Here is an 18,989-nt window from a genome sequence, read left to right as displayed (position 1 = left end):
TGGTCTACCAAGCCATTTCTGGGTGTGTGTTGACTTAACTATCCCAGAGGAAAGCAAACCTGGCTATAGAGGAGGACCTGAGATATTTTTGCAAAATGTATAAAGCCCTCTGATGGAATAAAGACCTTGAGGCCAAGGCAGCTCTGACCTGGAAATAGAAAAAGGAAGAACTGGAGAAGATGAGCCTCATCTATTTTTATAAACAGCCTTTTCTTATCAGGCAATTTGTCCTATAGACTCGACTCCCAAGAACAGGGATCCCAAGGAGATCCCTATTATTTTTTCCCAGGGTGGCATTGATCTGTTACTGATATGAATTCTGGGAGGTTGGGCACATGTCCTGGGAGTACCTGGGAGATGTAGCTGCAGATGCTTATTGGGGAAAACATCTGCCCTGAAATGGGAGATTGCCATTTTGGCTGATGAGGATAGCTTGAGGACCACTTGAGTTGGGTGGAGGCTCTGACTGGCACAAGGTGCCAAACTGGGCAGGAATTTCCCAATCTCTACCCCATGTCTTCTCTTCTCCCAGCTCAGGGCTCCCACTTCAGCAGGTAGTTGAGCTTCTGGGTAAGAGACTATAGGGTTTGGCCTTGGATGTAACTCATCCACCCCCACACCCATCAGGAGAGATTGCTTAACATGCAGAGCCACCAGTACCATTAGCTGGCCTTAGGCCCCCAATGCACAATCCCTGAAAGCTAAGAACTCTGTCTCTGGCTGCTGAATGGGCTGACCTGTTGGTCTTATTACTCTGGCAGTCAACACCAACCAGGGAATTCTGGGCTCGGTGCTTCCTTCACTCTCAGTGTGAGTCATGAGGCCTTTGGCTCTCATCCCAATGGCCGACTATGCCAAATGTGAGAGCCTGGCCTCATGCTAGTGCTCAGTTCAAAATCACTGTTGGCAAGAGATGGAGCACTCTCAAGTCATTGAGTCTAACAACAACAGATCTACTTTGGACTCACACAGCATGGTGGGGATGGCAGATGACCAGTGTGGGTCTGGGTGCATCAGCCTGTGCTATCCATCATGTGTTTGAAGAGTCACAGGGCGGTTGTGCTGCCATGTGCCCTTGGGCTTCCTCTGAGGCATGCATGTGTGCCTAGGACTAGATCAGGCCTTACTGAAAGGATACTTGGTGGAACTATCCATTGTCTTTAGTGCTGAAGTGATGGTTTTTATCTGTTGATATCTCATGTTAACTAACCTGTTGTGTCAGTTCTTGAAAACTCATTTGGCAAAAGGTAAAAGCAGGGATAAGGCTTTCTCGGAACAAAGAAAGGGCAGAAGGGTGGGGCTCCCCACTCCTCTGGAAGGATATCACAGAGCCTCCTCCTGGAACTCCCTCCCTCCTGCTCAGGGATGAGATCATCCCTGCTCCCTCAGTGGTCCCACCTCTCCTATCTCCCATTGGCTGAGATCAGCCAGCACCAACACCACCCCACCCCTACAGTGATGTCACTTTATCCTGGTCTTCCACCAGCATCAGTCCTTTGTGTCTTTGGAAAAGGAGGTGGTTTGGGTCCCCAGTTCCATGAAGGCTGGGCATGGGGCCCTGGCAAGCTGGAGATCTGCCTTTCCTTTATCCTCTGCTCTCTACCCCTCCTTTACCTCCTTCTTGCACCCCTGACCAATTCCCAAGAGAGTTGCATGTGCTTGACTGAGGTAAGCTCTCCCTTTCCTGCTGCCCCTGCCCTCCTGCCCCTTCCTCTCCTTCCCCTTCCACTCCTCCTCTTATTTCCCTTACCTTTCCCCTCCTTATTCTTCTCTTAGATACCTCCCAAAGTTCTCCAGAACCTTCCTGCCCCCATAACCTTGTCAGTGCTCTAGGGGATGTGGGTGGTGTGTTGCATCAGTACTGATACCATTGTTTATGCTTGTGCTGTGTGCGTAAGTGGGATCTTGTGCGTAGGTGGCAGTGTGTGTTTATGTACACACATGTATACCTGTGTGTGCCTGCTTCTCCAGACTTCCCGTTTGCCTAGGGTGACTTTCCTGCCCAGGTCTTTGTCTTAAGGACTCAGTCCTTGGGAGGCAATGGGGTGGGGTGCTGGCCAGCTGGGTAAAGCTTTTGGGATGCTCCCTCCCCTCCTCAAGTGGAGGCTGCCTTCTTTCCTTCCTATTTCCTTGCTTCCTTCCTTCCTCCCTCCTGTCCTGCACCTGCTTGACCTTGGACTTAGTAAGAGAGGAGATAGTGATCGATCTCTTCCCCTTCCCCTTTTATCTCTCATCTGGCTTCCTTTGTTACATGCAGTGTGCCTATTACTAGATTAGGGCACTTACAGAGAGGATACTTGGTGGAGCTATCCATTGTCTTTGGTGCTGAAATGATGGGTTTTAATCTGTTGATACGTCATGATAACTAAGCTGTTGTGTCATTTCTTGAAAACTCATTTTGCAAAATGTAAAAGCTAGGACCAGGATTTCTCAGAACAAAGAAAGGGCAGAAGCGGGGTTGGCGCTCCCCATTCCTCTGGAATGATGTCATAGAACTTCCTCCCCTCCCTATGTCCTTCAGACATCCCTTCTCCCTCTGCTCAGGGAGGAGGTCAGCCCTGCTCCCTCAGTGGTCCAGGCTCTCCTGTCTCCCATTGGCCAGCACCAGCACTACCCCGCCCCTACTGTGATGTCACTATCTCCTGATCCTCCACCCCATCAGTCCTTCGTGTCTTTGGACAAAGAGGTAGTTTGGGTCCCCTGTTCTCTGGAGCCTGAGCAGAGAGCCTTGGAAGTCTGTCTGCCCTTCACTATCTTCCCCTCCCCTTGTCTCCTTTACCCGCCTCCCCGCCAATTCCCGAGGATCCAGCATGTGCATGGTTGGAAGTGTAGGAGGTAAGATCTTTCTCTTTGTTCTGCTGAACCTGGCCCTGCCCCTGTCCCTCCTGCTACTCCTTCCCTTTCTGCTGTTCCTGTCCTCCTACCCCTCCTCTTTTCCCCCTACCTTTCCTCTCCCTATTCTTCTCTTAGACAACCCCAGCCTCCCAACTACTCCTGAACTTTCCTGACCCTGTAACCTTGCCTCAGTGCCCTGGGGCATGTGGGTGGGGTGTTGGGGGAATATTGATACCATTGTTTATGTTTGTGCTGGGTGTATAAGTGGGATCCTATGTGTGTGTGTAGGTGGGAGGGTGTGTGTGTGTATATGTGTGCATGTACACATGTTTCTACCTGTGTGCCTGCTTCTCCAGGGTTGCCTAGACTTCCAGTTTGCCTTGGGCTACCTCCCATCTTAGTCCTTTGTCTTGAGGGTTCAGGGCTTGGAGGGTAGTGGGGTGGGGTGGAGGGCAGCTGGGTAAATAAAGTCTTTGCAGATACTCCCTCCCCATATCCAGTAAAGGCTGGCATCTTCTCTTCCTTCATTCCTCCCTCCAGTCCTGCACCTGCTTGACCTTGGACTTGGGAAGAAAGGAGATAGTAGATGAAATCTTCCCCTCCCCTTTCTCCCCATCATATCTTCTGTTTGACCACATGGAACTTTTTTTTTTTTAGTGAGGCAATTGGGGTTAAGTGACTTGCCCAGGGTCACACAGCTAGTAAGTGTTAAGTGTCTGAGGCCGGGTTTGAACTCAGGTACTCCTGAATCCAGGCCGGTGCTCTATCCACTGCGCCACCTAGCTGCCCCCACATGGAACTTAATGTTATATTTATTTTTGTTCTGGTTTTAAAGGAACATTTCCCTGTAGGTTATTGTCAGACAGGAAGAGGTGACTGTCCGTGAATCTATGGATCTCTATGATTTACATCCTGAAAAAACCCAGTTGCTTTAATTTTCAGGTCTCTAATCAGGAGGGATTTGTAGCGTTTGGCCATATTGATGTAGGATGGTAAATAGCTGATCGAATTGATCGTGAGGCATCCCAAAAGAATTACTAAACTCAGTGACTCAGTTTCCTAAGTTTTATTGAACGACTGAGATACCTTTCTCATTTTTCTGGTATTTTCCCTGTGGTCATCACAAACAGAAAAGGGAAAGATGGTTATATTTATAAATAGAAAATAATTGATCATCTCTTCATTATCATAATCTCCACCTTAGGGACGTACAGGGGAGGGCCTATCCTAATTTGGAGTTCCCGGGGGCTTCAGCCAGCCCCTGAGGTGGGGACCTTTTTCCTTGGAGGTGTGCTTTGGGAGTTTACATGTCATAAGGTGAACTTAAGGACAAATTTGGCCTTTTCTGTGCATGCCCCTAGGGACATGCTTAAAGTTGTCAATCTCAGAGGGTCTCTGTGTTTGTGGTATCTCTTTACTTAGAGGTGTCCTGTCATCTAATTTAAACATTTCAGCTATTGATGACCAATTAAGGTCTCTATGTCCTGTCACCTCAGGATTATGTTTAAGTGTTAGTTGATGGTAACCTGAATCTCCAGGTAACAACTGATAAGAATCCAAACTTTGGTTTATCTATTAGGTGGCATTGACAAGGGCTTAGATTTGAGGCCTATCTATTAATCTCCTTTCAAGATTGGGGTCTTTGGGTTATCTAGTATCCCTTTTTAGAGCTCAGATCTTAAATTTGTCTGTTAACTCTTTCTTCTCCTCCATCACTATGTTTATTGATAGTTTGAATTTCATCCTTTGAGAAGTTCCTGTTCATATCCTTTGACCTCTGGGAGAATGAATGGCTCTTTAATGTTTGAAATTGAAATCCTTACTTATATAGCTTGTATATGCAACATTTCTTAGAGGACTTTACTACCAAGATGTTTTTCCTCACTTACCTCTTACCCCTCGAATTTCACTGCATTAGATTTATCTCTGTCAGAACATTTCAGCTTTTTAGAAGCAGAATTATCCATCTTCTGTGATCCTCTCTGTCCCAACCTGTCCATAGATGGGGAAAGTCATTTCCTCCTTGCTTCTCTAATTTGCTAATGATTCCCCCTTTACATCTAATTCCTATATCCATTTGTAGTTGAATTTGCTATGTGGCTTTGATAGAGGAGGCTAAAAGGGTTAACAGATAACCTATCAATAGTACCTAAAAGCATTAACAGAGAAACTAAGGTTTGTGTTCTTACAGTAACCAAGAGGTTTTGTCCCTATCAACCCTCACCATCAACAGAGACAGTAACCAGGGACCATTAACCATGAATAGCCATTAATATTCCTAGATGACAGGACATCTAGAAACCAGATTTAAGTAAAGAGATATCATAAGCACAGAGACCCTCTGAGATTGACAAGTTTAAGCATGCCCTTGGGAACATGCACAGAAAAGGCCAAATTTGTCCTTAGATTCACCTTATGACATGTAAACCCCCAAAACACACCTCCAAGGGAAAAGGTCCCCACCTCAGGGGCTGGCTGAAGCCCCCAGGAACTCCAAATTAGGATAGGCCCTCCCCTGTACCTCCCTAAGGTGGAGATGATGATAATGAAGAGATGATCAATTATTTTCTGATTGCAAATATAAACATCTTTCCTTTCCTATTTGAGATACCTTTCCCATTTTTCTGGTATTCTCCCTGTGGTCATCACAGTCTTTCAATAAAGCTTAGGAAACTGAGTCACTGACTCTTGTAACTCTTTTGGGATGCCTCACGATCAGTCTGACCAACTAGTTACAACTCCACATCAGTGTGAAGTGTTCATCTCCTTTCAGATATCTCCAAAACTGCTTTTGATTTATGCTGTCTGTTGTTTTAATAACATACTGGGTCCTCCCCTGCCCCCCTCTACCCCAACTGCTTTCTTTGGAATTAGTATAGACTATGCTATTGTTTTTGTTTGCTTCTGTATATAGCATTCCTCATCTTTTCCGCTGATGAAACTTTATCTTAAACAAAAACCAATTGGTTTCTTAATCACAGACTTGTGGTAAGATTTGAGACCTGCTGCTGACTAACATCAACCCAGACCCCTTTCTTTCCTCCTTCCATTTTTATCATGGAGATTTTTGACCTCTTTCAAAATTTTTTGATGTTTTCTTTTCTTGCATCACTGAGGTATCCCATGTATCTATCTCCCTTCCCCTCACTGAGAGCCATCCCATGTGACAAAGAATATTTTTTTCTTGTAGGGAGGAAGAAAAAAGTCAGCCTGAGTGATGGATACATTTGGAAAATGTGAGCAGTGTACCAGTTGTGGACCTCTCCCCTCCAGGAAGGGCTAAGTTGATGGTGCCATATCTTGTTTTGATTCCTAATTAATCTTCAACATTTTGTCCCATGTACTTCTAATTTTTGGTGCATTCTTCTTTTCTTGGAAATTGTGCTCACCATGTCTACTGTTTTCTTGCCTCTGCTTACTTCTCTCACCATCAGTTCTCAAAGTTCTTTCTGTATTTTTTTGTATTCAGCACATCCATCATTTCATTTGTTGTAGTAGTAATATTCCATGACATTCATGTTCCCGGCTATGTTTAGCCATTCCCCAATGAATGCACATCTACTTTTTTGTCCTTTTTGACATTTCATAGGGTTGCAGGTAAAACCTCAGGGCTCTTTTGTTTTGTATTTCATTTGTGATGGGTAAAACTAAATGTGTGTGGTTACCTTATCTGTCCCCTTGTGGGGAAAGCTAGCTAGGACAACAGTTTAACAGTTTAGGTATTAAGCATTTATTAAAATATATTAGAGGTTAACAAAGAGAGAACAAGTATCTCTGAAAGAATAGGAAAACCCTAACTACCTCAACCACTCCTGGTTTAGTTGTCAACCCCATGAGGTTTCAAATACCAACTGACAAAACTGACTGCCTCACACACTGCTTCAAGCTGATTGGTCAAGAGTGGTCTCATGTTGATGTGAGGTAACTTCGGGACACTGAACCTTAGAAAGGTCCACCCATGCCCTCACAGCAGGGGGCCTATGGTGATAATATTCTCACACTCCCCCCTGTGCTTCATTAGGAAGAATTTTTCTTCAACGAAGCAATAACATTACATATACCCCTTTAGTCTTTGTGAACGTGTCGCTCAATTTCTTTTCTTTTTTTTATTCCCTTTACATTGTTAGTTATAAGTATATGTAATGAAATAAACATAGTGAAAGTCAGGTCAAGCCCTCATTGTAATATTCATTAATTGTTAGCCAATTAGTGGGGCAGCTAGGTGGCATAGTGGATAAAGCACTGGCCCTGGATTCAGGAGGACCTGAGTTCAGGTCTAGCCCCAGACATTTGACACTGACTAGCTGTGTGACCCCGGGCAAGTCACTTAACCCTTATTGCCCTGTCCCTCAAAAAATAAAAGTAAAAATTGTTATCCAATTAGAATTGATTGCCTCCCCTCTTCTAAAAGGGCATATAAAGTGTGAGCTTGCACCAGGCTGCCTTTGGTCTAAGAGAAAGACAGCCAAATGACCATCATTTTATTAAAATGCTGGCATTATTAACAAAAGGATTAAGTTACCAAGAATTGATGTCTCTGGAACCCTTTTTAAATGTCACACTCATGGCAAACCAGGAAGGGATCAGATCCTTGCACTCTAGATTCTTCATCATTTTTTTAATTGTTTTTTGTTTTGTTTTGTTTTGTTTTGGTTTTGGTTTTTTTTGGTGAGGCAATGGGGGTTAAGTGACTTGCCCAGGGTCACACAGCTAGTAAGTGTTAAGTGTCTGAAGCCGGATTTGAACTCGGGTCCTCCTGAATCCAGGGCTGGTGCTCTATCACACTGCGCCACCTACCTGCCCCCTTGTTGTTTTTTTTCCAGGGCAATGGGGTTAAGTGACTTGCCCAAGGGCACATAGCTAGTAAGTGTCAAGTGTCTGAGGCTGGATTTGAACTACTCAGGACCTCCTGAATCCAAGGCCAATGTTTTATCCACTACATCACCTAGCTGCCCCTATTGGTTTTTTTATTTGTTTTTTTTTGGGGGGGGGGGTTGGTGAGGCAATTGGGGTTAAGTGACTTGCCTGGGGTCACACAGCTAGTAAGTGTCAAGGGTCTCAGGCCAGATTTGAACTCAGGTCCTCCTGAATCCAGGGCCGGTGTTCTATCCACTGCACCACCTAGCTGCCCCTCCAATGCAATACTGAATAATATTGATGACAGTGGGCAGCCTAGTTTCCCAGCTGACCTTACTGGGAATACTTCTAGCTTATGCCCATTACAAACAATGCTTGCTAATGGTGAAAAATACTTATCAATTTAAAGAAAAGTCCATTTATGCATATTCTTTCAAGTATTTTTATTAGAAATGAGTGTTGTCCTTTGTCAAATACTTTTTTGCATCTATTGATATTACCACATGATTTTTGTTACACTTCTTACTGATATAATCAATTATGTTAAGTTTTCCTTACGTTGAACCATTCCTGCTTTCTTGGCATGAATTCCACTTGGTCCTAATGTATAATCTTTTTAATATATTGCTATAACCTTTTTGCCAGTATTTTATGTAGAATTTTTATACCTATATTCATTAGTGAAATTGGTCTATAATTTTCTTTCTCTGCTTTTAATTTTTCTAGCTAAGGTATAAGTACTGTACTTGTTTTTTTTTAAAGGAGTTTGGGAAGACCCCTTCTTTGCCTATTATTCCAAATAATTTATTTAATATTGCAATTAGTTGGTCTTCGGATGTTTGATAAAATTTGCTTGTCATTCCATCTGTTCCTGGTACTTTTTACTAAGGAAACTCCTTTATGGCCTGTTCAATTTCTTTCTTTTTCTTTTTTTTAATTTCTTTTTTAAAAAAAATATGTCTTTTAGATATTCTATTTTCTCTTCTAATCCAGGCAGTTTTTATTTTTGTAAATAGTCTTTCATTTCACTTAAACTCTTTTTTTTTTAGTGAGGCAATTGGGGTTAAGTGACTTGCCCAGGGTCACACAGCTAGTAAGTGTTAAGTGTCAGAGGCCAGATTTGAACTCAGGTACTCCTGACTCCAGGGCCAGTGCTCTATCCACTGCGCCATCTAGCTGCCCCTCACTTAAACTCTTAAATTGTAAGCATGTAATTGGGCAAAATTACTCCTTATCATTGCTTTGATTTCACCTTCTTTAGTGTTACATTTACCCTTTTCAGTTTTGATACTAGCAATTCAGTTTTCTTTTGGAGCTTTTCAAAATGATATTAAACTATGCTTTATCTATTTTATTGATTTTTATAATAGCAGCTGCTAGTGTTATTTATTAATTCCATGGTTTTCTTACACTCGATTTTATTAATTTCAGTTATAATTTTTAGGATGTCCAACTTAGTGTTTAACTTGGGCATTTTTAATTTGTTTTTCTAGTTTTCTTTTTAAGTGCATACCCAATTCATTAGTCTGCTCTTTATTTTTTATTGATATAAGCACTTAGAGATATAAATTTACCTCTGATTATTTCTTTTACTCTATCCTACAGGTTTTCTTATGTTATTTCATTATTGTCATTTTCTTTAATAAAGTTACTGATTGGTTCTATTATTTCACCCATACATTCTTTTCTTTTCTTTTTTTTTTTGGTGAGGCAATTGGGGTTAAGTGACTTGCCCAGGGTCACACAACTAGTAAGTATCAAGTGTCAGAGGCCAGATTTGAACTCAGGTCCTCCTGACTCCAGGGCCGGTGCTCTATCCACTGTGCCACATAGCTACCCCTTCACCCATACATTCTTTAAGATTAGTCTGTTTAGACTCCAATTAGGTTTTTTCTATATATCCATGGTCCCTCAATTAATATATTTTTATTGCATTGTGATCTTTACAGGAAACATTTAATATTTCTGCTTTTAGCTATAACATTTTTGTACCCTACTATATGGTCAAGCTTTGTAAAGGTAGCATGTACCACTGAGAAAAAGGGGTATTCCTTTCTATTTCCTTTCAATTTTCCCCAGATATCTCTCATCAGGCTTATCTAAGATTCTACTCACTTCTTTAACTTTCTTATTTCTTTTTTAGTTAGGTTAATTTCATTTTGAGAAAAGAAGATTAAAACCCCCCACTATGTCTACCTGTCATTCACTCAAGTTTTCTTTTTAAAAGACAGATGCTATGGTATTTGGTGCATAGAAGTTTAATATTGATGTTGCTTCACTATCTATGGTTCATTTTATCACAATGTAGCTTCCTTGTTTATGTCTTTTAATTAAATGTATTTGAGTTTTGTCTTTGGCTGATATCATGATTGCTACCCCTCCTTTTTTTGTACTGGCTGAAGCTTAATATGTTCTACTCCAGCCCTTTATTTTAACTTTGGGTGTATCTCTCCCTTTTACATGTGTTTCCAGGAAGCAGCGTACTGTTAGATTTTTATTTCCATTTAGGGGTTGATTTCCTGTCCATTTTTTGCTAAATTGGTGTTACTTCTCCCTTCTGTTTTCTACCAAATGCAACTTTGCCCAGTAACTTAGGGGAGGAAGAGAGGGAAGCTGGAAGGCATTCGTATGCTCATGGAAGGAGGGGATCCGCACAGGGTGCAAGGACACAAAGGGCCTAGGGACAGAGAAGTAAGAACTGGAGGAAGATGTGGGGCCAGTGCCAGCCACATGTGGTCCTGGCTGGAACCAAAAAAAAAGAACATGGAGGATGAAATACGGACACTTTGGGCCTGGATATGGACCCAGGCAGGAGAGAACAGGTGACATGTGGGGCCTGGGGACAGGCACAAGATACCTGAGCATGGATGGACAGAAGACAAACACACAGGGGCTGGGCACTCCAGCAGGTGGCCAGAGCAGAGCAAAGATCTCCTCTCCCTGTACTGGAGGTCCCAAGCCTAGCCCTGGATCCAGCAGTGGTGGTGGTCTCTCCATGTATTCAAAACCCTGTTCTATCCTCTTCCCTGCCCTCCATTAATATCCTTGAGATCTGACTTGGTTTAAAAAAATTATCAATGTTTTCTCTTTCTGAAAACACAGTATTCCATACCTACCTCTCCCTCTCCCCCTCCCTGAGAGCCGTCCCTTATGACATATCATATTTTTTTTAGAAAAGAAAACCAAAGTCAGGACAACTATAACATTCAGAAGAAAAATACTTGTGGATGAAGATACCATCTCTGAGAACATTCCACTTACTACAGGCTTGCTTTCTGGGGAAGCACATCTAGTCTCCAAACACTCAGAGGAAAAGATACTTGTGCCTGAAAACACTGTTTCTGAAAACATGGCTGTTACTACACAATTACTTTCTGGGGAAATGCATCGAGTGTCCAAGCACTCAGAGGAAAAGATCCTTGTTGCAGGAGACACTGTCTCTGAGAACTTAACAGTTACTACAAAATTACTTTCAGGGGAATCACATCTAATCTTAAAACATTCACTAGACAAGACATTTGGGGTTGAAGACACTGTCTCTGAGAACATTCCACTTACTATAGGCTTGCTTTCTGGGGAAGTACATCTAGTCTCTGAACACTGAGGAAAAAATACTTGTGACAGGAGACACTGTCTCTGAGAACTTAACAGTTACTACAAAATTACTTTCAGGGGAAATACATCTATCTAATCGTAAAACATACACTAGACAAGACTTTTGGGGCTGGAGACACTGTCTCTGAGAACATGCCGGTAACTATAAAATTGCTTTCTGCTGACACACATCTAGTATTAAAACATTTTGTAGACAACACATCCGGGGGGCTGGAGACACTGTCTCTGAAAACAAATCGGCGACCACAGGCTTACTCCCAATGGAGTATAGTCCTTCAAGACAAGACGCAATCTTTAATGAAATCGAAGACTTTCAAACATTCCTGATGAAAAGACCCGAGCTGAATAGAAAATCACACACAAGACTCAAGAGGACCCAAAAAAGGTAAACATGAAATAGAAATCATGATGGACTCAAGAAGGTTAACTTGTGTAGCCTTCTATAAGGGAAAATAATTTATGCATTTTTCAGAATTTCATTATTATTAGGAAGTTAGAATGGCTCTACAGAGCAGAAGGGTCTGGGAGGGAGTTGATTAGGTTGAGATGATCAAAATGGATAGGTGAGAAAGAGGGATGCAGTGGGAGAAGGGGAAAGAGAGAGAAAGATTGGGGGTGGGGGGGAGAATTGTCTTAAGTAAAAGAGATGCCCCAGGAAGAACTTTTACAATGGAAGGAAAAATGGAGGGTGGGTTGGGCAACATTTGAACCTCAGTCACATGTAAAGTGCTTCAGAAAGGAAAAATACATATACATACTCAATTGGCAATACAAGTCTCTCTTACCAGCTAGGGAAGTAGGGGAGAGTAAAGGGGTAAGAGAAAGGGGAGTCAGAACTCGGGGGGCAGATAAAAATGGCAGAGTTCAGAAGCAAAACAGACATTTATGGAGGGAAAGGATAAAAAGCCAGAGAGAGAAAAGAAGTGAGAGGGGGAGAGAGAGAGAGAGAGAGAGAGAGAGAGAGAGAGAGAGAGAGAGAGAGAGAGAGAGAGAGAGAGAGAGAGAGAGAGGGAAAGGGAGAGAGTCTCCAAGAAAAGCAGAAGAGAGGAGCAGAGAGACCACCACCACCACCACCACCGTTGGATCAGGACTTGGCTTGAGACCTCCAGTGCTGAGAGAGACTTGCCCAGCTCCACCCACCAGCGTGTCCAGCCCCAAGGGTCTCTCTTCCATCCAGCTGTGCTCAGTTACTGCATGCCTATTGCTGACCTCCACAGGCGCCCACCTTCCCCTCTCTGTATCCATCTCTGGCCCCACTTATCTGCCCTCCACCTGTTGTTCCTGTTAGTTACAGGTAGGCCCTCAAGTGGTTGGTCCTGGCACGCAGGGGTTTCTGGATTTCTCCACCTCCTTTTTCCCTGTCCCTCATGTGTCCTTAAACCATGTGCCAGCCCCCTCCCTTTATAGCCACAGGATCACCTTCCTGGATCCAACCCTCACTTTCTTCTTTCCATCAGGGCAACAATTCACATTATGTAAGAATATATTACGTGTAGGGGGCAGCTAGGTGGCACAGTAGATAAAGCACTGGCCCTGGATTCAGGAGGACCCAAGTTCAAATCCAGCCTCAGACACTTGCACTTACTAGCTGTGTGACCTTGGGCAAGTCACTTAACACTCATCACCCCACAAAACAAACAAACAAAAACAAAGAATATATTATATACTCTGTAATTTCCCTGCAGTTTTCTGCTTTATTTCTAATTTTGTCTGCCTTGGGTTTTTTGTGCAAAACCTTTTAAATTTGAGGAAATCAAAATTACTCAGTTTTCATCTCATTCTGAATTCTTCCCTTTTCTATAAATCTGTTCCATCAAATTTTGTTTTTCTTACCTGGCGTACTATGAAAAAAACCTAATCAGAGCCAGACAGGAAAAACAAAGTACCAGGTTATTTGTCCCAAAATGAAGCAGTCATGAATCATCTCGAGACCACTTCCAAAGAAGGAGCTCAAAGATGCCTTTTTTGTGAAGGTTTATAAACAGGGTGGTATCAGTCTCATCAGCATGACACAATTCAGCTTAAAAGCAAACACTATAACAAAAATGTATAAAATACAAATCCGTTTACCAATTTCGACCATAAAAAGAACGTATGGAATGCCAATCAGTTTGATACTTTGATAGAAAACGCTATAAGATTATATGAACCCAAAAGGGATTTGTCAAGAACAAGGATGCCCAGATGTTTTTACAAGAGAGGGACTTAACTATCCTGGGGAAAGAAGTCAGTAGATGGGAATTTATCTGCTAGCTAAGTTCAGTTTGGAGTTAAGCTGGAACGTATTTTGATCTTATTAATCCAAGGTTTCATAAAATCCTTGTAGATAATAAGGTGGTGTATACATTCATCATAACATGTGACAGGTAAAATATTCCATGCTTCCCTAATTCATCACCCTTAATGATTAAATCAGGTACCGATTTAGAACTAATTTCACTATAGTCAGATGTGTATCTGTGCCTAATTTCTCCCAAGCGGTTTTCCAGTTTTACCAATGGTGGAGCTTTCCTATAGTAAGTCTCCAGCAGATGACTAAATTACACACCAACAATTGTTGGCAGATACTGATTTCTTGTCCCCATATCTTGACTGTTTTGGTTGGTCAAAGACAAGATCAGAGTGATCATTTAGTGCTATCTATTGTGTTCCTCATCTATTCCACTCATCCTCCACACTCTTTCTTCCCCAGTACCAACGTTTTTGGTGAGAGATCTGGTAGTGGTAAGTCACCTTCCTTCACTTTTTTTCTCATTGATTCCCTTGCTATTCTTCACCTTTTGTTTTTCCAGGTGAATTTTTTTTCAGGGGTTTTTTTCCTAGTTCTATAAAAATTGTTGTAAATTTAATTGGTCTAGCACTGAATAAGTAAATTAATTTATGTAGAATTGCCATTTTATTATACTGGCTTGGCTTACCCAGGAGCAGTTTATATTTTTATGCTTGTCAAGATCTGATGTTATTTCTATGAAAAATGTTTTGTACTTGTGTTCATATAATTGCTAGATTTTGTCTTAGCAGGTAGCCTCCCAAGTATTTTCTATTATCTGGTTATTTTAAATGGAATTTCTCTTTGTGTCTCTTCCTGCTGGACTTTGTTGGTGATATAGAGCAATGCTGATGATTTCTGTGCGTTTATTTTACATCCTACAACTTTGCTGAAGTTGTTAATTATTTCAGGTAGGTTTTTTAGTGGATTCTCTAGGATTCTGTAAGTGTGTCATCATATCATCTTCAAGAATGAGTTTTTTTCTTCACTGCCTATTCTAATTCCTTCAATGCATTTTCTTGTCTTATTGCTATAACTAGCATTTCTTTTTTGTGGGGCAATGAGAGTTAAGTGACTTGCCCAGGGTCACACAGTGTCAAGTGTCTGAGGCCACATTTGAACTCAGGCCCTCCTGAATCCAGGGCCAGTCCTTTATCTACTGTGCCACCTAGCTGCCCCCTACAACTAGCATTTCTACAACAATATTGAATAATAGATGTGATTATGGGCACCCTCCTTCAGCCCTAATCTTAATAGTCTATCCCTATTCCAAATCATGATGGTTTTAGATAGATACTACTTATCATTTTAAGGAAAGCTCCATCTATTCCTATGTTGTCTAGTGTTGTTTTTTTTAATAGAAACAGATGCTTTTTCTGTGTCTACTGAGATGATCATATGATTTTTGTTGTTTTTTCTTATTGATATGGTCAATTTTGTTGATAGGTTTTTGAATATTGAATCAGCCCTGCACTGCTGCTTTAAATCCCAACTGAACATAGTTTATGATCTTTGTGTATGTTTAGCTGGAATCTCCCTGAATGTGGTTTTTTTCATATTCTGGGATTATATTGGTCTCTCACTTTTTGTCTCTGTTTTTGCTCTTCCTGGTTTGGGTATCAGCACCCTATTTGTGTCATAAAAGGAAATTTGTAGGACTCCTTTTTTACCTTTTTCCCCCCAAATACTTTATAGAACATTAGACTTAATTATTATTGAAGTGTTTGGTGGAATTCAAATGTAAATCCATTGGGTCCTGGGGATTTTTTTCCTAGGGAAATCCTTGATATCTTGCTCAGTTTCTTTTTCTAAGATAGACTTATTTAAGCATTCTATTTCCACTTCTCTTGACCTGGGTAATTAATATTTTTGCAAATATTCACCCCTTTTATTCAGATTATCAGATCTCTAGGCAGACAATTAAGCTCCATCACTGCTGGCATCAGGAATCCTGGCCTAAAAAATTAAAATTGGGGGTGGGAACTGGGGTGGGGAGAGGTGGTAGTAGACAGGAAAGGACCCAGTGCAGATTTCACATAGCTCACCACTTGGAATTCCTGAAAGCTGCCTCCTTACTCTAATTTGGACATGTGGAAGGGATGGTGCCAGCAGCCAGTTTAGGTCTAGGTGGCACCAAAGAGACTTACGTAGAGACCTACTAATCCCTGATCACTGTGCCTAAAGGAACTGTGCTGAACTGAGTTAACAAGTAGGTGTGCTCAGTCCCTTTGGTAAACAATTAAGCCTCTCCCTCTACCCCCAAGATATAGCCAGAAAAGTGCTGTGGAGAAAGAGCCACAGTCATCTTGCAATGCAGGCACATAGATAAATCTGGATTGGATCCAGGAATGAGGAAGGGCCCATCAGTTCTATCCAGTGTCCAAAACCCGTCTCCCTTCCCTCTTCCTCTTCTTCTCTCCCCTTTTCCCTTTCTTCTTCACCTGCCTTAGGAAGAGCCTCTGTTGTCGTCCCTTCCTGAACATAAAGGTAGCAGAAGGAAGGGGTGATGAAAGGGAAGAGAGGAGGAAAATGAGGGGAGCAGGGCAGAGGGGAGGAGAATGGGAAAGGAAAGGGAAGGGGGGGGTGGCAGCTTTCCAGGTGCAGGTTTTCTAAGTGGGAAGGCACCTGTGAGTTTACTCATTCTTGCCCCTGGATAAAGGGGCTGACTAACAGAGAAACATTGAATCTTACAGTTGGAAAGGATGTCAGAGGCCACTTAGTGCAACCCTTGTCTGAGGATGAATGCTCTCTGTGACCTCCTAGACTACTGCTCATTCTTTGTTTAAAACTTGAAAGTGACCCCCCCAACACACACACACACACACACACACAGCCTCACCCTGAGGCAGCTCATTCCACTTTGGGAAGTTCTTGATTGTTTAGAGTTTTTCCTGAGATCCAGCATAAATCTGCCTCTTGGACACCTCTCCCCCTTCCTTGCTCCTAGCCCTGCTGACTGCACTTTGGATCTTTTTCTGGACTCTCTTATTTCTTTGAAAACGGACTAAGAAGGAATTAACATTTTTGACAATCAGGTCAAAATGTTTATTTATATTTAGCGTTAGTCAATTAAATTTCACATCATTGCCAACATGCACCTTCTACTTGCCAAAATGATTTACCTTGATAAACACACCATCTCAATGATTGTGTCCCCATAGAATTTAAGGTCCTCAAGAGCAAAGATTGGTTTAAGTTTTTTTTATTCCCACTGTCTGCCCTGTGGTAGGTTGAATCAATGCTATATGAATGAATGAATGGATGGATGCAAGTCATTAGAAAAAATGTAGTACAAAAACTTCACCAGAGTCCTCCCTCCAGGCTGACAATAACCTGCACAATCTAGGTAAGGTGGTTGAAAGAGTTCAGATTCCTCTTTTGTGTTTGGCCCCCATTTGTCTTTTTGTACACCCTGACATCATGAGAGACTCTGGCAAATGCCTGATAAAACACAGATATTATGTGTCCATGGCTATTCCTCAGTCTGGTCAATGGTGTTAATCAAACGGTGGCTCTTGGGTCAGATTATTCCTGGTACACTGATGGCTCCTGCCTCCAAAAGATTCTGGTAAATCAACTTCTGAGCATGTTATCACCACCACTGAGGAAGCCATTGAATCAAGAACCCTTCCTTTGGCCTCTTCAGCTCAACAAGCTGAACTTGAAGCTCTGACACCATCTTGTGAATTGCCAAAAGGGAAATGAGGGGACATTTACATGGATAGCAGGTATGCTTTTGGGGTGGCACATGATTTCAGGATGTTATGGAAATATCAAGGGTTCCTGACTTCCTCTGGCACTTCCATGAAAAATCCCTCTTGTTGCCAGCAGCAGTGGCTGTTATAAAAGTTCCAGGACACTCCCATGAAGACTCTCCCCATGCCTGGGGTAATACCCTTGTTGACCTGCATGCCAAATAAACTGCTCAGAAGCCCCCGATCTCTATAGGTCTGTCTTCCTTTACATCTGCTGGGCCTGCTCTCAAATTAACATTCACCTCAGCAGAGCCTGCTGTTGTCTAAGAGGCCATGTCTTGTCCCATTCCAAGACATGGTAAGATGAGAAGGCTGCAAAAAGGAGAAAGCCTCTGTGCTCTGGCATGGGCCAAATGGATGCCCAGTCCTCCCTGACTCTCTCTGTGTCTTCTTGTGATGGAATACCTGCACTCTTTAAATCACTGAAGCCCTGACAGGATACTTAGTTTGGGCTGCAAATATTGGTGGGGGAAAAAGAGACCAGCTGCACATGATGTTTACCTACAATGTGAAATCTGCCCCAAATATCATGTTAGCAAGCCCCTAAGACTTCCACCAGGGAAATTCCCTCTCCTTGGGCTCCCTTTCAAGTCTGGCAGATTGATTCTATTTAGTTCCTCCCCTACTCTAGTGATGTTTCTATTAGTCATGGTCTGCATGTTTTCCCTGATCGGTGGAGGGTTTTCCTTGCAAACAAGCCACTGCAACAGCCTTAGCCAAGCACCCCCAATCTTCTAGTCTGGTACAATTTATCCATGGAATTCAACTTGCAAATATATGGATGATTGGGGTCTGCCATGGCCAAAAGCCCTAGTTCTTCTGAAACTTAGGGTGTCCCCTTTTGGTAAATATTTTCTTTCAGCCTTTGAAACCATTACTGGACATCTTATGACCTTTTCCTCCCAGTGACTCCCTCACCACCAAGGTTTCCCTTCTCTCCTACTGCTGGGATTCACTCAAAACTTTTTGAGACATTAACTATCATATTTCTCGGTCATTTTTTAGGGACTCAATCCTGAATCAGTCTTCCTTGCAGTTGGAACCCAAAGAAAAGGCCCTACCAAGTCCTGCTGACCAAACCCTCTTCTGCAACACTGAAAGGAATTGACAGCCGGATGCACCTATGACATCTGAGGAAGGCTCCAATCCCCCAGTGGACAGCCCCGCTCACTAACAGTGATACCAAAGTCCATCTGACCTGGGAAAAGAAGCAGACAACAGCAGGGGTAGACCCCTGAGAATCCTGTGTTCCTTGCCCCAGCTTACATTCATTTAGAACTTTTCCATCCTATGTCCCTGTACCAGCTACTGAATGTACCCGACTTGTTAGTCTTTCTGTATTATCTACTCCCATGAGCAAATTAGTTTTCAAAATTGGTAAATATGTAAAAAAAATCAACCCCCTTTATAAATCAAATCAACTTTAGCAGGATAACTCTTGTTCCCATGAAACATTGGACCCTTGTCACATCTTTTCAGTCATCAACAGAATTCCAGACTTCCTCTTGGCCAAGAGGATGAAATGACAACCACAGCTGACTGAGAACTGACTGATCCTGCCCTGGTCTCTATTCCCAAACCAGTGAATTACCTGGGGCTGACCTAGTATTACCATTCTGGCTTCTCATTATTTTGTAAACCTCAGACTCCCCCCTCCT

The 18,989-nt window shown here is 42.4% G+C and overlaps 1 long non-coding RNA gene across 2 annotated transcripts; it reads left to right on the top strand.

The window, feature by feature from the left end:
* The first annotated feature begins 1,460 nt into the window (after positions 1–1,460).
* On the top strand, positions 1,461–18,903 carry LOC122733797. Of its 2 annotated transcripts, none has more exons than XR_006353958.1 (4): positions 1,461–1,668; positions 6,026–6,125; positions 10,866–12,601; positions 18,337–18,903. It is a non-coding gene; the product is annotated as an uncharacterized LOC122733797 (long non-coding RNA). The 2 variants fall into 2 exon arrangements; XR_006353959.1 differs by having other exon boundaries at positions 1,467–1,668; positions 10,866–11,692.
* Positions 18,904–18,989: the final 86 nt, after the last annotated feature.

This window comes from Dromiciops gliroides, chromosome X, assembly GCF_019393635.1.
Source record: "Dromiciops gliroides isolate mDroGli1 chromosome X, mDroGli1.pri, whole genome shotgun sequence".
NCBI lineage: Eukaryota > Metazoa > Chordata > Mammalia > Microbiotheria > Microbiotheriidae > Dromiciops > Dromiciops gliroides.
This window is presented reverse-complemented; position numbering and strand designations above follow the sequence as displayed.